General features: G+C 39.3%; 1 protein-coding gene across 6 annotated transcripts in view; it reads left to right on the plus strand.

Annotated features, from left to right (window-relative positions):
• LOC132394258 (zinc finger protein 420-like) overlaps nt 1–18683 on the plus strand; it is a 104522-nt gene that overhangs the window by 82441 nt on the left and 3398 nt on the right. For 2 of the 6 annotated variants that reach the window (XR_009512245.1, XR_009512247.1), the window contains exon 1: nt 12508–18613. The exons of the other annotated variants lie outside the window; for them this stretch is intronic. The gene's annotated coding sequence lies outside the window, so the exon portion shown is untranslated. Of the gene's footprint in view, nt 1–12507; nt 18614–18683 lie in introns of those variants that run through there. 6 annotated transcript variants of the gene reach the window in all.

Here is an 18683-nt window from a genome sequence, read left to right on the forward strand (position 1 = left end):
TTTAAGGACAGGTTACATAAAGCTTGTAGCTTAGCCAACGAAATTTTAAAATTCGCTCAGGAAAAAGTGAAAACTTGGTATGATAAAGATGCTAGGATGAGGATGTTCAAGCCTGGAGATAAGGTGTTGGTTCTTTTCCCAGTGCAAACGAATCCTTTACAAGCTAGATTTCATGGTCCTTATGAAATTGTGTCTAAAATCAATGATCCTGCACTTTCCAGCATGGAATGAACGTTCCAATCCGATGCAGTAGGATCTCACCCACTGAAAGCTCAACCGCTCTCGCCTCTCGACATTTGCAGCCGGTGCCAATACTTACAGAAGTTTTATTTACAGACACCAATCTTTGATATTGCTTTTCTTATGGCTCGGAATCATCCACAACTGTTTTAAGACTGCAACAATTTAACGGCTAATATAATTATGTTTTCATAGTTTGTTATACTGGTCACAGTTTCTTGTAACTGTTTTAACATATGTAACCCTCCGCAGCCAACCAAGTATATTATAACGCCCCCATAGTGTTATGCTTGTTGACCCTAGCTCTGTTCTCCGTTCACATTGCGGTGCCTAGAAGGAGTTCATATGCATCGGGATGGCGGGGTACGCAGGGGCGGGGTGGGGGGACTCTCTCCATTCACCCAACTTATGTTCTACAACTTCTGCGGTCCATGCGACTTTATGCGTATTGACTCTTTCGATTGTTTCTCACCTGTCATCTTAATATTGGTGATGGATGGAATAACATCTTCCACTAAAAAAATCAGGAAGACGTGAGATGTGATTTTGATTCCCTGATACAAAACTCTATTCCGTTTGTCCAAATGCATACATACCCTCTGCTGATCATGTTTCGATGGAAGATTATTTTGTTCCGATTTTCAGCACCGTTACTTACATTAACTGTTAAACTGTGAAATCTCCCAACTTCAGCCTTGTTTGATTTATCTGCTTTTCCTGACCCTACACTCTTTCCTTCCTCAGGAATGATAATTCCACATGTTACTGGTCACTTCATTTTCCGATCTGCATAGACGAGACAACTTCCGAAATATTTCCGTCCCCTGTCCTTACACACCTCAACGAGTGGCAACTCATTGTTTTCCCTTAATTAGCATCTATTTCAGCAATGAATTGACTTCATAAAATCTAAATGGTATGTAATTAATAAATATCACGAACATTTCATATTAATATTAATCCCTTCAACTGCGTGGCTCTGTATAATATCTGTCTAAGCGAATTACTGTGGTAATTAATTATCGGCGTTCTCAATGTTTGCCTCCTTCACCTCAGGACAGGGAGTCTCCAAAACACTGGTGGTTTTTTTGCACTTGCAAAAGCTGAATTCATCCCTCACCCGTAGCCGTATAAACTATACAACAACGTCAGTGTCGTGCAATGGGGCTCTATTATTAATATGTCTGACAGCCAAGGAATGAACATTGACATAATGTCCGGTCTTCTGAACAACAGTGTAGGAGTCTAGTCGAAAAGGTGAAATCCCTGGGATCCAAGACATGTTGGCAAATTTAGTTTCAATTTGTTATGCTGAATGAACAGAATGATGATAGAGGGGGGTTCTGTGATTCAACAGTGAAAACAATTTGATTTCCACGCCCAAAACAACAGCGGGGAAAAGTTTGATACACATTTTTCCTTTTAACGTCATATCATTAAGTATTCAGAGAAACGGCTGCAGAAATTGAAGGTTATAATTTGCGCATCTTTACATTTTAACTTCCCTTCACGCAGGTGGAGAATATGCATGTGCAACACTTGTCGGCCAAAAGCTCCAAAATCAAGGCCAAGGGTAAATGATGTACGCAAACGTCAGCTCCTGCCGCTCCCTGCGGTAGAAGTCCGTGTTTATCAGGAAGCATAGCAGACCTTGTTTCTGAGACTTTCAATCTACTACCGACTGGAGACAGCTAGCCACTGCATTCTAACGTGAAGTTAGAGATGATAAGTCCGTGTTACTTCCATAGCAGCGTCCATATCAGAAACAGAATCAGGATCACGTGTTATATCACCGAGAGATGCCGTGAAATGTGATGACTTCGCGGTAGCAGTACAATGTAGTGCATATAACCGCGAGAGAACTGAACGGTATACTTAGTAAATATATGAAATTATGGACAGTCGGAGAGATACGATATAGATATATACACAAGTTCTGGTTGGCAGAGTTTCTGGCATCAACATCTGAGATTCACACAAAAAAAACTGCTGTGTCATTTGTAGAGTTATTGTTGGTGTTTGATCTATGTGTAGCCACATACACATGGCAGTGGGCTCATCCCTGAGGTACTCCAGCGTTGATTGTCATTAAGCTGAAGATGCAATTACCAATTCCCACAGACTGTGATCTTCCTGTGGAAAGCGGCCAATGAGTGAGTGGGCCAGTGAAGGAGTGGAGATTTGAGGCTTTGACTCAAGAGGTTTCGACGAGAAGATGCAGAGGAGGAGTTTGCTCCAAGTTAGTCTTTACAATGCCTCCTGAGCCGGTGATGTGCCTCTCCTGTGAGATGTGGCAGTATTCGGGGAACTCCCCTCTACCGCAGAGTCACATTTGCCAGAAGTGCATGCGGCAGGGCTATCTGGAAGACTGTGTGAGGAATCAGGAGCAGCAGCTGGATGACCTTCGACTCATAAGGGAAAATGAGGCAGTCGTAGATGAGGGCTACAGGGAGGTAGCCACACCTAGGCTGCCAGAAGCAGGTCGTTGGGTGACAGTCAGAGGAGGGAAAACGAAGGTGAGTAGACAGGCAGTGCAGAGCACCCCTGGAGCCATTCCCCTAAATAAAATGTTTACCGTCCTGGATACTGTTGGCGAGGACGACCAACCAGGTGTGAGCCACGGTGGCACTGTGTCTGACCCTATAGTGCAGAAGGATGGGACGGAGAAGAAGAGAGCTGTCGTCATTAGAAACTCAATAGTCATGGGAGCAGACAGGAGATTTTGTGGACGTGAGAAGGACACCCGCATGGTTTGTTGCCTTCCGGGTGCCAGGTTCCGAGATGTCTCTGACCGGGTGCATGACATCTTGGTACGATAGGAAAAGCAATCAGAAGCCGTGATACATGTCGGTACCAACGATATAGGAAGGAAGAGAGATGAGGTCCTGAAGTGTGAGTTTTGGGAACTATGAAGAAGAATGAAGAACAGGACCTCAAGGGTGGCGTTCTCAGGATTGCTGCCAGTGCTACGTGATACTAATGGTAAGAATTGGAGGAGATGACAGTTGAATGTGTGGCTGAGGAGTTTGTGAGGGTTTTAGATTTTTGGATCATTGGAATCTCTCCGGTGAGGGTGGGACCTGTACAGATTTGATGGGTTTCGCCTGAACTCGAGGGGGAGCAATACCTTTGCAGGTAGGTTTGCTAACATGGTTCCGGAGGGTTTAAACTAATTTGCAAGGGGGATGCGATCTGGAGCGATAGAGCAGTGAAAGAAGTGCATGGAGTAAAGCCAGATCTAACATATCGAGAGACTTTGAAGAAAGAGAAGCAGAATAAAGTGTGTAAAGGTAGTAAGGTAGAAGGACTAAAGTGTGTGTGCTTAAATGCAAGAAGTATCAGGAACAAAAGTTTGTTAAGTGTGTCCATGATGGATTCCGGTCGCAGAATGTTGACAGACCGACCAGGGGGAATGCCATAATAGAACTAGTATTAGGTAACGAACCAGGTCAGGTCACAGATCTGTCAGAGTGCGGGCATCTGGGGGACAGTGAACACCGCTCCCTGACCTTTAGCATTATCATGGAAAAAGATAGGAACAGAGAGGACAGGAATTTTCGTTTAATTGGGGAAGGGCAAATTATGAGACGATAAGGCTAGAACTTGAGGGTGTGAATTGGGATGATATTTTTGCAGGGAAATAGACTATGGACATGTGGTCGATGTTTAAGGTTCTCTTGCATGATGTTAGGGATACATTTGTCCCAGTGAGGAAGATAAAGAATGGTAGGATGAAGGACCCATGGGTAAGTGAGGTGGAAAATCTAGGCAGATAGAAGAAGGCAGCATGCATGCAGTTTAGGAAGCAAGGATCAGATGCCTCTATTGAGGAATATAGGGTAGCAAGAAAGGAGCTTAAGAAGGATCTGAGAAGAGCAAGAAGGGGGCATGAGAAGGCCTTGGCGATTAGGGTGAAGGACAACCCCAAGGCATTCTTCAATTATGTGAAGAACAGAAGAATGACAGGGGTGAAGGTAGGACGGATTAGAGATAAAAGTTGGAGAAGATGTGCTTGGAGGCTGTGGAAGTGAGCGAGGTCCACAATGAATACTTCGCTTCAGTATTCACCAATGAGAGGGAACTTGATGACGGTGAGAACAATATGAGTGAGGTTGATGTTCTGGACCATTTTGATATTAAGAGAGAGGAGGTGTTGGAGTTGTTAAAATACATTGGGACGGATAAGTCCCCGGCTGCTCCACGAGTCAAGGGAAGAGATTGCTAAGCCTCTGGCTAGGATCTTTCTGTCCTCGTTGTCCACGGGAATGGTTCCGGAGGATTAGAGGGAGGCGAATGTTGTCCCCTTGTCCTCTAGTAGGAATAGTTGCCTGCAGAAGGGGGAGGTTCGTGCTGGAGGGAATACATTCAAACTGGAGAGTTGTGACTAGTGGTGCCCCACAAGGATCTGTTCTGGGACCTTTACTTCTCGTCATTTTTATTAACGACCTGGATATAGAGGTAGAAGGGTGCGTTGGCAAGTTTGCATACGATGCAAAGGTTGGTGGTGTTGTAGATAGTGTAAAAGATTGTCGAAGATTGCAGAGAGACTTTAATAGGATGCAGAAGTGGGCTGAGAAGTGGGAGATGGAGTTCAACCCGGAGAAGTGGGTGGTGGTACACTTTGGAAGGACAACCTCCAAGACAGAGTACAAAGTAAATGGCAGGATAATTGGTAGTGTGGAGAAGCAGAGGGATCTGGGGGTACATGTCCACAGATCTCTGAGAGTTGCCTCACAGGTAGATAGGGTAGTTAAGAAAGCTTATGGGGTGTTAACTTTCATATGTCGAGGGATAGAGTTTAAGAGATGCGATGTAATGATGCAGCAGCTCTATAAAACTCTAATTAGGGCACACTTGGAATACTGTGTCCAGTTCTGGTAGCCTCACTATCGGAAGGATGTGGAAGCATTGGAAAGGATACAGAGGAGATATACCAGGATGCTGCCTGGTTTAGAGGATATTGATTATGATCAGAGATTAAGGGAGCGAGGGCTTTACTCTTTGGAGAGAAGGAGGATGAGAGGAGACATGATAGAGGTGTACAAGAATTTTAGAGTGCACTGCGTATGTTAATCAAAATGTCTTCTTTGTTTGTTAAAAGTAAAACTGCTTTTTTATTCTAACAAGAGAGAGAGTATGTTCTTGCGTGTCATTTTCGAAGCTCCTAACCGTTTGGTTAGCTTTAGGATTGCTGATAACGGGAGAATAGTATTCATTTATTAACCGATTAGGGAATGCTATTTTGTCTTGTGGTCTGGGAGCTGGGTTTTCGAGATTTTGTCGGGGAGTCGGGAGGAAGACGCCGAAGAAGGTGGACGTGCGCTGCACTGCTCGGTCGACCACCAGGGTGGTCCCAGGTGCAGGGACGTGGAGGTCGGCGGAAAGCGACGAGGGTTCGAGTGGTTAGATGGTTGAGCACCAACGATGTGCACTTACTATTAGAGGGGAGACGGTGCTGAAAAAGCTGAATAACATTTATGTCTTCTGGAGCAGATGAGCTACAAACTAGGGTTCTGAAAGAGATAGTGGTAGATATTGTGGAGGCATTAGTAATATTATTCCTGGAATCATTTGAATCTGTCATAGTTCCAATTAAATTGAATATTGCACATGTCAATCCACTCTTTGTCAATGGATGGGGGCAGTGGAAATGAAAGTATAGTAACGTTAGGTTGACATCAGAGATTGGAAAGTTGCTGGAGTCAATTGCTAAATATGTAGTTTGGGTTTATTGGTAACACAGGACAAGATAAGACAGAGTCAGCATGGTTTCCATGCCTGACAAACCGGTTGGAATTCTTGGAGGAGAATACAAATAGAATTGATAAAGGTGCTGCAGTGGATGTTGTATAGTTGAATTTCCCGAAGGCTTTTGAAAAAGTTCAACAGAAGAGCCTGCTTATTGGAGTTAGGTCCATGACGTTACAGGAAAGTTACTTGCCTGTGCAGAGTATTTCCCATAGGTAGAAGGCAGCGAATGGGAATAAAAGTATTCTTTTCTGATTGGCCTGCGAGTGACTGGTGTTGTTTCAGAGGAGTAGATGTGTGTTGTATGTCAATGACGTAGATGATGGAATTGATGGCATTCTTGACAAGCTTGCAGAAGATATGAAAATTTTGGGAGTAGCGGGTAGTGATGAGGGAACAGGAAGGTCGCTGAAGGAGTTAGAGAGACTAGGAGAAGGGACAAGAAAGTAGCACATGAAATATATTGTTGTAAAAGGCATGTCCGTTAACTTGAGTAGAAGAAATAAATGTGTGCACTATAAAAGGGAAGAAAATCAAAAAATCTGCGATGCCAAAGGACTTGGGAGTCCTAATGTCGAACCGCTAATGGTGAATGGTTTAGTCGATGGTGAGGACCACAACATCAATATGAACATTAATTGCAAGAGGTTTGGTACATAGGACCAGTGAAGTGGCGCTGGGGGGGGGGGGAGGGGGCTGTTTTTTGTTTATTAAATTCTTTAAGAGAATTACATAAAATGAATAGAATATTCGAATAGTGAAAAAATAATATTGGCCCTCCCCCTCCCCTTAACCCTCCCCCCCCTTAGATACCTATCTGAAAATAAAAGAAAAGAGAGAAAAAAAAGTAAGATAGGAAAATTATAGAAGGATTGCCTGGATATCGGAGGATCCCCACATGCTCCATGGAGTTCAAAATAACTAGTTTTTATTTTCCCCAAATAACTTATAATTTTATCTTCAAAGGACCTATATATTTAATCCTATCTATTGTAGATAGGGGTGCCAAATTTGCAAAAACATATCATATTAATTTCTTAAATTATAAGTAATTTTTTCAAGTGGAATGCAGCTATGTATTTCAATATTCCAACGATCCATAGTTAAATATGAATCTGATTTCCAAGTAACTGCAGTAGCTTTTTGGCTAGTGCCCATGCAATTTTTATAATTTTTTTCTGATATTTATTCAATTTAGGTTTCGGTATTATCCCTTCAATATCACTTAATAAAAATAATATTGGGCTATGTAGGAGTTGTATTCCAATAATTTGTTCCAGTAAAAGTCTTAAATTTATCCAAAAAGTTTGAATTTTAGAACAAGACCAGGTAGAATGTAAAAAGGTTCCAATTTCTTGATTACATCGAAAACATTGGTCAGATGAATTTGAATTTAATCTATTTATTTTCTGTGGTGTTATATATAATTGTTGTAAAACATTATATTGTACTAATCTAAGACGGACATTTATTGTATTTATCATACAATCAAGACATAGTCTTGATCGATTTTTTTATCAATTTTAATATTCAAATCAGTTTCTCATTTTTGTCTTGATTTGTGAATGCCTGGTTTAATTGTCTGTTTTTGAATCAAATTATACATATAAGATGTAATTTTTTAAATTTTTCCTTTTTGAATTAAGATTTCTATTTCCTTAGGTTTTGGCATTAACATTGTTTGACCCAGTTTATCTCGTTATTTGATATTTTATATTTGTTTTTTAATTGATCGAACGACATCAACATACCTCCTTCAAAACAGTCACCTATATATCTGTTCCCTTTTTGAAACCAGTTATGTAAAAGTTAATTATCCATTGTGAAAGGAATAAGCCTATTTTGATTTAAGTTCTTTTTGCTAATAAGGATTTTTTTTATTTCATCATCCATATTTACCTTATTCCATAAATCAATCAAATGTCTTAATATAAGAGATTCTTTCTTTTCCCGTATCCATTTGGATTCCCATTTATATATAAAATCTTCTGGTATATTTTCTCCTATCTTATCTAGTTCTATTCTAATCCATGCCGGTTTTCCTTCATCAAAAAAATGCAATTAATCTAAGTTGATTTGCTTTGTAATAATTCTTAAAATTTGGAAGTTGTATCCCTTCTAAATCAAATTTACATGTCAATTTTTCCAACGATATTCTTGACATCTTTGCTTTCCAAGGAAACTTCCTCACACATTTATTCAATTCTTGAAAAAAACCTCTGGGGCAATTGTATTGATAATGTTTGGAATAAATATTGTAATCTAGGAAATATATTCATTTTTACAGCATTATCTCTATCTATTAATGTTATTGGTAACATCATCCATTTATCAGGATCCTCTTTTATTTTTCTCAATAATGGCAAATAATTTTGTTTATATAAATTCTTTATATCATTATCGACTCTTATACCTAAATACTTTATACCATTTGTTGGCCAACTAAATTGAGTTACTAGTCGACATTGACTATAATCTCCTTTGGTAAGGGGTAAAATTTCACTTTTATCCCAGTTTACTTTATACCCTGATATTTTCCCATATTCTTCCAATCTAAAAGATAATTTTTGCAACGATTGCAATGGGTATGTTAAATAAATTAGAACATCATCAGCAAATAAATTAACCTTATATTCTTCTTGGTTAACTCGGAAGCCCACAATATCTGAGTCTGTGCTAATTATTTCAGCTGATGGTTCTATCGCCAATACAAATAGGGCAGGTGATAATGGGCAGCCTTGTCTAGTTGACCTTGTTAAGTGGAAAGATGTTGAAATTTGACCATTTGTCACTACTTTAGCATAAGGACTAATATTTAAGATTTTAATCCATTTTACAAAAGATTTTCCTAAGTCATATTTTTCCAATACCTTAAATAAAAAATCCCATTCCAATCTATCAAATGCTTTCTCTGCATCCAAAGCAACTGGTACACTCATTTCCTCTCTTTTTGTGCCAGATGAATTATGCTAAATAACCGAGTTACATTATCCATCGATTGTCTATTTTTAATAAGGCCTGTTTGATCTATATGTATTAATTTTGTTAAATATTTAGATATTCTATTTGTTGAAATTTTTGCTATTATGTAATAATCTGTATTCAACAAAGAGATAGGGCTATATGCTGTTGGTTTTCAAGGATCTCTATCTTTTTTGGCAATACTATTATGATCGCAATCGATAAAGATTGTTGGAGTTGATGCGTTCCTTCCACTTGATATATTAATTCCATAAAAGGAGGGATTAATAAATCTTTAAATTTTTTTTATAAAATTCAGGCGGAAAACCGTCTTCTCCTGGGGATTTATTACTCTGAAGTGATCTTAAAGCTTCTTCAACCTCTTTTATTTTAAAGGGCATATCTAGTCCTTTCTGTTCTTCCAAATTTAATTTTGGAAGAGTTATTTGTGATAAAAAATAGTCTATCTCAGCAATCTCATTTGGTGATTCTGATTGATATAATTCGGTGTAAAAATTTTTAGAAGTTTCATTAATTTCTAAAGGCTTATATGTAATCTTATTTGCATGTGTTCTACTTGCATTTATTGTTTTGGAAGCCTGTTCTATTTTCAACTGCCAAGCAAGAATCTTCTGTGATCTTTCACCTAATTCATAATATCTCACTTTAGTTCTCATAATTACTTTTTCTGTCAGATACGTCTGGTGTGTATTATATTGTAATTTTTTATTGACAAGTTGTTTTCGTTTTTCTTCTGTCGTGTATCTTTGGGATTCTTTTTCTAATTTTGTAATCTCATTTTATAATTGATCTATTTCTACCATATAATCCTTCTTAATTTTAGAAGTATAACTTATTATCTGTCCCCTCACATATGCTTTCTTTGCTTCCCATAATACAAATTTATCCTCAACTGAATGTGAATTTTTATCCAAAAAAATTGGATCAGTTTTTTTCCATAAAATCACAAATATCGTGACGTTTTAATAAAATTGAATTAAATCTCCATCTATAAATCAATTCCTCCTTATCCATCATTATCACTGTGGTTATCAAGGGGGAATGATCTGACAGTATTCTTGCTTTATATTCCACACTTTTCACTCTATCCTCAATATTCTTTGATAATAGGAAAAAATCAGAGCTTCAAATAAGTTTTATGTCTATTTGAATAGAATGAATCATCTCTTTCTCCTGGATTAATTTTTCTCCATATTTCAATCAGATTTAAGTCTTTCATTAATGATAAAGTTAACTTTATTACTTTTTGATTTTTTAACAGCTTTAGTTGGCCTATCTAGAACAGGGTCTAAACAAAATTTATAATCTCCACCTATTAATATTTTATCATGTGCGTCGGCCAAATTCAAAAAAACTTCCTGTATGAATTTTGCATCATTTTCATTTGGTGCATAAATGTTCATAAGAGTCCATAATTCCAAAAATATTTGACAATGTATAATCACATATCTCCCCAGAGAATCAATTAATACACTGAACGACAGAGTTAAGGAAAAAACCTCTTCTCCCATAGAGTTCTGGGGGGGTCTGGAATCCACTGCCTTGTGAGGTAGTGGAGGCCAATTCTCGGGATGCTTTCTTGAAGGAGCTAGATAGGTATTTTATTGATAGGGGAATCAAGGGATATGGGGACAAGGCAGGAACCGGGTATTGATAGTAGATGATCAGCCATGATCTCAAAATGGCGGTGCAGGCTCGAAGGGCCGAATGGTCTACTTTTGCACCTATTGTCTCTTGTCTATTTTGTATTTTAATTGGTAAGGTTTTATTAAGCAGAATTGCAACTCCCCTCGATTTTGAATTAAATGAAGCTGCAATAACACTTCCAACCCAATCTCTCTTTAATTTCTGATGTTCTGTCTCTGTTAAATGTGTTTCATGCAAAAAAGCTATATCTCCTTTCATTTTCTTAATATATGTTAAAACTCTTTTTCTTTTCACAGGTCCATTAAGCTCATTAACATTAAAACTTCAAAAAAATTAAGTAAATTAGTCATTCATACTACCTTGGGGAATCTCTTTAAATTTCTCCATGTTGCTATGTGTCTCTCCCCAATCATCCAGGCAAAAAAGAGAAAAATAGAAAAAAGATAATTGATATAGAGAAAAAAAAATCAGTACCCCTCCCCCACTAATCTTGTGAATAAAAAGAATCACAACAATACCCCCCTCCGTTTTATGGGTCATGGCAATCGCCATGATTGCACACGTGAACCCTGCAGCCATCGATCAGAAGCTCCCCCAGCTCCACCGGATAAAAAGAGAAAAAAATAGATATATGTGTGAAGAAGGGGAAAAAAAAGTTGTCAATTATTTTCTTTTTTCTTGTTCCCCTTCTATCATATAGTTAAAGCATATCTGTGTTCTTCTGCTCATAAATGTCCATCAAATCCAATCCTTATCTCAATATTTATATTTAATCCATTTCATTTCTATAATTCTTCACTGCATCTCACGAATATTAAGGAGTTCTTGTACGAATTTCTCCGCTTTCTGATGATGAGTAAAAAATCTTCTTTCTTCATCTTCCAGAAAAATTATCAATGTTGCTGGGGGGTAACTCAATATAAATTTATAACTCTTTTCCAATAAGGATTTTTTTCACTGAATTAAATTCCTTCCACCTCTTCAAAAGGTCGTAACTTATGTCAGGATTAAAAAGAACTCTTTTCCCTTCTATCATCAATTTCTCTTTCTGGTACCCTGAGCAGCTGCCTTCAAGATCTTTTCTTTATCTTGATATTTTAAACATTTTATCAGGATTGATCGTGGATTTTCACCTTGTTGAGGTTTTGGTTTTAAAGCTCTGTGAGCCCTTTCAATTTCAATTAGCTGACTTCCCTCTTCCATTTCCAGAGTTTCCGAAATCCATTTTTAAAGTATTTTATTGAATATTCTCCCTCCTTACCTTCTTTAAGACCAACAATTTTAATGTTTTGTCTGCTAAAATTTTCAAGCACATCTACTTTTTTCCAACAACCGTTTTCTTTCTGATGTCCAGGCAAGAATAATATCTTTCAGTGTTGTCTCCCATTTTTTTCTTCCAACTTTTTAACTTCCTTGTTCATCTTCTTTTGTTTTCCACCACTTTATCAAGCGTAATCTTCACATTTCTAATATCTGATTTTATTACTTTTAATTCATGCATTATTTGTATCAGGACTTCTCTTATGTCTCCAGAAAAATTTCCACCTTTAATTTCCTCCTGTTCTTCTTCTTCTTCGTCTGTTTCTTCATCTGTTTTTTTTTCCAGAGAATCTGATTCTACTTCCGATTCACTTTCATTTTCACTTCCAGTCGCAGTTGGAACTTGTAGTTCTGTTTGCACCTGTTCGTGCATACTTATTTCTTCACGCATGCGCCGTTCTCGCTGTTTCTTCTTAGAGACCGTCGATATTGCCGCAGCTTCCTGCACTGCACCATCGGAGGGGGCATGTACTTCGCCGGGAGGAGATCTAACTTGAGAACGAGGCTCCGCCAAGACAGCCGGGCCTTCTTCCCCGCCGACTCGCGCTGTCTTCAAAGTAGTAGTTCTCTTCTGTTTCTGTTTAGGAGACAAATCCAAAAATAATGCTGAGTTGTTTATAAGTGGTTTCTAGAAGGTATTAATTAACTCTTCATCACGTAAACGTTATTTTATTACTTTTTACGGGAGAGCTGGAATCCCACGTCTGGATCCTACGTCATCACGTGACGTCCCTCCCGCCCCCCCCCAAAAAACCCAGGGCTGGTTTAAGGCACTTCTGAAATATCAACGTGAATATTGTGAATAGTTTAGGTTTCCCTATCTCAGAAAGATATGTTGACTTATACGAGTGTCCGAGGACGTGCAGAAGGACAATTCCCGGAAAGAATAGTTTATCGAATTCGGAGTCTCTATTGACTCTGCTCCTTTACTCACACAAAAAAAGTTGTGAATTCGTGGGATGTTTTACCACAGGCAGCTGTGGAGGCAGAGTTGTTGAGCATGCTTAAGACAGATAATGATAGGTTCAGAATTGGACACAGTCTCAACAGTTAAAGGTAGAATGCAGGAGAGTGTGTTTGAGGACGTGACCTACAATCAGACATGATTGAAAGGCGAGCAGACTAGATGATCCAAATGGCATTATTCTGTCCCTGTATTTCATTGTCTTACGGTCCTATAGGACGCAAAAGGAGTAAAGGGATCTCATCGAAGCCTTTCGAATGCTGAAAGGCAGAGACAGCGTAAATATGGAAACGATTGTTTCCATGCTGGGGTGGTATAGGACAAGACGGCACAACCTCAGAGCATAAAGGCGAACAATTAAAACAAAAATGCATCGAATGTTCTTTTTAGCCAGCCTCATGAATTTGCGGAGTATGCTCCCATGGCCAATCGTCTATTTTGGGTCACTTTAAAGCGTTGATCGATAGTTTCTTGACTGACACGTCTCCGGGACGGCGTGGGAATGGGTGAGAAGCGGTTTGAAGTGGATCAGTTCAAGCAATTGCGGGATACAATATCTTGGAGACATCTGCCTGATTCCTCAAAAAAAAGTTTCGATTGTTCTGTCTACAGACACCTCTGGAAAGACACTGTATTTCCAATAGCGTTATCTTTATGCTGTAATGACCTACCTTCACAACATACAACATGGTATATGTAGTTTTGTATTTGCAAACTTCCGCAGAGTGGGCGAAAGGTAACTACTATTGATTCATAGAGACTGTTCCTGAGGAACGGAGGAAAGAGACAACAGGGCTAGAAACGCACCACTCCAGGGCTTAGACGCTAGATAGGAAGTTCGACGGTCAAGGGATAGAAAACCAGACTTGATATGGTAATATTCATTATGTAGTTTATACTTCTGGGCAAGCGCGGGAATATTGCCATTGTGTAAATCAGCTGCATGGCTTGCCAGTGTAGAAAAAAAATAGAGGAAAATATTTTGCATTGCATCCTCCTTTGTGAGAATCGCAAGATCACTATTGATTTGGGTCAGGAGACCCAGGAAATGAGAGAGAGAGATGTGCGGAATGTCTCGTTCCCCGGCGATATAAAGATACGGGACACGGCCATTGTCTCTTGAAGACGAACTTGTGTTTTGCAATACTGTGCTACGTGGAAGCCCTCAGGCAAAGTGGGCTCGTTGAGGGAGGGATTGCATCACCCCCAACCTGATTGACATCTGAGACTCTCTGAATCAGGATAAAAGAGGGTCTGAGGGAACAGCCCCTCAGACGCACCAGAAGAAACGCTGGTGATCCTGTAATAGTGGAAACCAGGTGGGAGGAGGCCACGTGCGTTCGGTTCCACTTGCCCCGGAACCGGTGGCTTTTACCACGTGAGACTGGCTTTTACAACGGGGAAACCAACTCCCAAAAGACTCGAAGGATTGGTATCATAAAAGAACTGGGCAAGTTGAAACCGTCTCTCTCTCAAACCCAAAAACGCTGCAGCTTGGACGAACTAACAATGAGTTTCATATTTCCATCGGACAATACATTATCCCCTAGACAACGATAGAGCAATTACTTATTGATTATTATTATACCCGCGCTTTTAAATTTAGTATTGACGACGTATATTATCTGTATGTTTGCATTGATATTATTTTGCGCATTTTTATCAATAAATACTGTTAAAATAGTACCATCAGAATTCAACGGACCTTTCTATCTTTGCTGGTAAGTGACCAAGTTACAGGGTTCGTAACAGGATGGAGCTGTGTGTCAGTACACCAGTGGCCCGGCAAATTTTGCTGAAGGTAGAGGACATATACGTTGAAGACCTAAACGGCTAAGGCTGGTATATTATTGGTACGCAGGCGAGTGTCGAATAAGAATTTAACATCAAAAAACATTGATGAAGTAGAGTTAATTGAGGAGGAATGAAAAGTTAGTTCGTGCTGGAGCGAATAAGGAGAAGGAAAATGACGATCAGGGGGCCGTCGTTTATGGAGATTGCTACAATTGGCGTACTCTGATGTGTACAAATGCAGAAAGAATATATGAACGTAATTCACCTGCAAATAATGGCGCCGAATGTCAATAGAGGGAGACTAATGGGGGGCTGGAATGTGATTGTGAGACATCTGGGGTTAAGACAGCGTCGCAAAGAGTCACTTTCAGAAAAAAAAATAGAATATCCAATGCAATCGCTAAACTAAATTGTTTTGTTTTTAATTTACATATCTTAAAAAGCTATGCCATATATTATAAACGATAATTATTTCAGGATGACTCTGTTTGTTGAAAATATATTGAAACAAAGCATTACTTCATTTGAAACTTATAACTCAGTCAATGAGTATGACTATTCGACATTTTTATTTGGAAGTATAAATAAGCATATTTAAACATAAATGTTATTTTCTGGTTCTCCGAGGAACGATTTTCGGTTATTCCTGAATTGTTTGTTCAGTGGCCTGTCACTGATGTTATCAATTAGATTGCATGGTTCATTGTCCTCTCCTGTATAAGAGCTTAGAAAGCAATCAAGTGTAGGTATCTGTCGTTGGAGCATTTTGAATGATTCGCTGCTTGACACAGAAAATGGGATATCCTGCAATTTTCTACACAGCGAGGATTTACTACCCTGTATTGGCAGCGATTGGTATCCCAGGTAAGTAACTGTCGTTGGCCTTTGCATGTGTGCGTTGTTCAAATTACTGTATCTGCTGTAGGAAATCATAGTCACTGCAAAACTTGTAACAGATGATGCCTCATCTGATGAGTGCTTTAAGTCTGTCCATATTAAATATACTATTATCACAATTTTAGCTGCATTGTTAGTCGTTTTTAACGTCCGATTCTTTTGTCAATGCCATCATTTGTTCAATGGTAATATTGTTATTGTTTCTTCATTTTAACTTATTTTACCTTCTATAGCTCAGAAGACATTTATTTCTCTAAATTTGATACTGCATCAAGATAGAAACGAGATGCTTTCTAAAGATGGAAAGAAAATCTTTCAACTGATGTTGCTCTGTCTGCTTGCTCCCCGGTTTATCAATCAAAAAAATAATTTCCTTTGCCCTCGTCGTGTGTCAGAAGAGGGCAATTTTCTAGTTACCTATCTAAATGTTTTTGAAATCGCCTCAATAACATACAGATATTTTCAGCATTGCCCTTTCGACTTCTCCGGCCAATTTTAATTTTAACGTTCAAGATTCAAGTTTACTTCCCATTAAAAATTACTTTTGCGGTTCTTCTTCTCCAGTATGTTATTTCGGAAGATACAAACCAGAATCTAGTATATTCCCGCTGTTAGTACAACTTTCGACGCTCTGAGTGTTGGGCGTTCGTCTAAATCAGTGGATTGATAAGCCACTATCCTCCAAATGAAAGGCAGGTGACTGAACCTCTGCGAAATATTTTTTCCATTCTTCGAATTACAGACAGCTTGTGCCAGCATAGGGTCAAGTGAATGATGTTCACATAGTTCTGTTCGACACATATCTACGCATGCGTTCTAAGATTAAAAAAAAAGTGGTCTGGGATTTTATGCAACTCTTCTTTGCTTCTTTGCAGTTAATTTAATGGCGATTGTGATCCTTTCTCTTGGAAAGTGCGGACTCTCTAAATGCATCTGCCGGTACCTGGTGGGAATGGCAACAGCTGATTTAATATGTGTTATCATTGCTATTGTACTCGACCAGATTAATAGTATTTATCTGTATGCTCGTTCTTTGCTCATTGCCCCGATTTGTGCCGCGACACTTGTCCTCAGGCTCGCAGCCATGGACTGTTCTGTTTGGTTCACGGTGGCTTTCACGTTCGATCGTTGTATTGCGATCTGCAGTCAAACGCTGCGGCAACGATACTGCAGCGAGAGGACAGCTACCATCGTGTTAGCATGTGTTAGTTTAGGCAGTTGTGCGAGGCGTGTTCCGTTACACTTTGTGGTAGAACCTTACGTTATCATTGACAACGTACCCTGGCGATGCATTGTCAAAGCCGATTACTTTGATTTACCACTGTGGAGAGCATTCCAATTGTTTAACACTATCACTACACCTTTACTACCAATCGGATTAATTCTACTTTTTAATGCATTAACAATCAGTTATATTATAGCGGCAAACAGAGTGCGCCGGGGGCTTAGGAACAGCAGAGCAAATGAGAAAGATCCTGAGGTGAAGAACAGGAAAAAGTCAATGATTTTTTTGTTCGCTCTATCAGCTAATTTCATATTGTTATGGATCCCCTACATTACATATGCGATTAATTGGCAAATACAGAATTACTTTTATACAGACCTATACTTGAATACTCCAAAGTATATCCTGCAACAGTTTGGTTACATGTTGCAGTTTCTTTGTACTTGCACGAACACGTGTATCTACACTCTGTCGCAAAGGAAATTCAGGAAGCAGCTGAAAAATGCACTCAAACATGTGGTTACGTTATACTGCCGGCGCTGTAGATGAAATAGAAATTGAATTGTAAACTTTAATGGAAGTTCAAATAAATTTCTATATCATCCATATGTCAGTTAAATGTGCCGATACTACTATAGGCAGGTGAGCGAACGTTAGTAGCTTCTCATTTCCAGAAAAGTCAGCAAAATTATTTCAGTTAAATGGGACAACTTTACCGACAAATTATGAGACGCTGATGTAATTATTACATCCAAAAGTTGTGCTCAGGACTTTTGTATTAATGCCGGAATCGGCCTAAGAACCAAGTAACGGCAGTGTGATTTTATTTGTTCTTTAATGCCAGCGGATCATCGAGTGTTCCGGAGATATCGGTGGCAATGGAAATACCTAGAACATGAAAACCTGGCGTCAGTTGAAGTAGTTAAAGTCAGCAGGGATCCCTATAAGTTACATTGTATTAATTAAAAACAAAAGAAAGGCATTGCCATTCTGTTCAGAAATCGTGCAGTCATTTCCTGACAAGTGAAGCCTTACTCCGACACATAACGGGTCATTTTGAGCTGTTTACTGAAAGGGGATAGTATCCGTTTTGCCTCTGTGGAGTAAAAACCAATGCTTTTCAAAGGTTGGGTAGAAGGCAGGAGAAAGAGGTTCAGAGATATTACCAATCAGACACCAAGTTACGGCGGCTCAGACTATGTTTCGAATGACAGAACTATGCTGCTATGCCTTGTCGTTTTATCGCGGTAATCATGTCAAGAAGGAGGGTGAATGAAATAATGAATGACGAGAGGGCAGCGGTCTGTGTAGAAAGAAGGGACTAAGTTCATGTCGGAATGGAGTATATGGTGGGATTAGAATCGATGGGTTAGAATACACAGAGAACGTTTCACAGACGACGTCACTCTATGTTAACACATCACCTAGAGCTGCTTCCGTCTGTCCTTGTATCTGTGTGAACCTGGATAGCATTAGATCAAGCAACTCTAATAATCCGTTTGTCAGTTTATCAGGGAATTTCATACTCATTCAAATTTCGAGAAATGGTGGTGCATTCCCCTGTAAATTGGTCACCAAGCTGTCGCACTCACCTAACTAATAAGCAAATGCTTTGAGACAACACACACAAAATGCTGGTGGAACACAGCAGGCCAGGCAGCATCTATAGGGAGAAGCACTGTCGACGTTTCGGGCCGAGTCCCCTCTGAGAGGCTGGTCAAGGACTACATCTGCAGCATGTTGCCACTCACACTGCCACTCCTACAATTCGCCTACCGATAAAATCGTTCGAAAGAGTAAGTAGTGCCTACAGTTCTACACACCATCCTTCGACACCTGGTGAACAGGGATGCTTATATGAGATTT

This window comes from Hypanus sabinus, chromosome 5 (assembly GCF_030144855.1).
Source record: "Hypanus sabinus isolate sHypSab1 chromosome 5, sHypSab1.hap1, whole genome shotgun sequence".
In the NCBI taxonomy this organism is placed as follows: domain Eukaryota; kingdom Metazoa; phylum Chordata; class Chondrichthyes; order Myliobatiformes; family Dasyatidae; genus Hypanus; species Hypanus sabinus.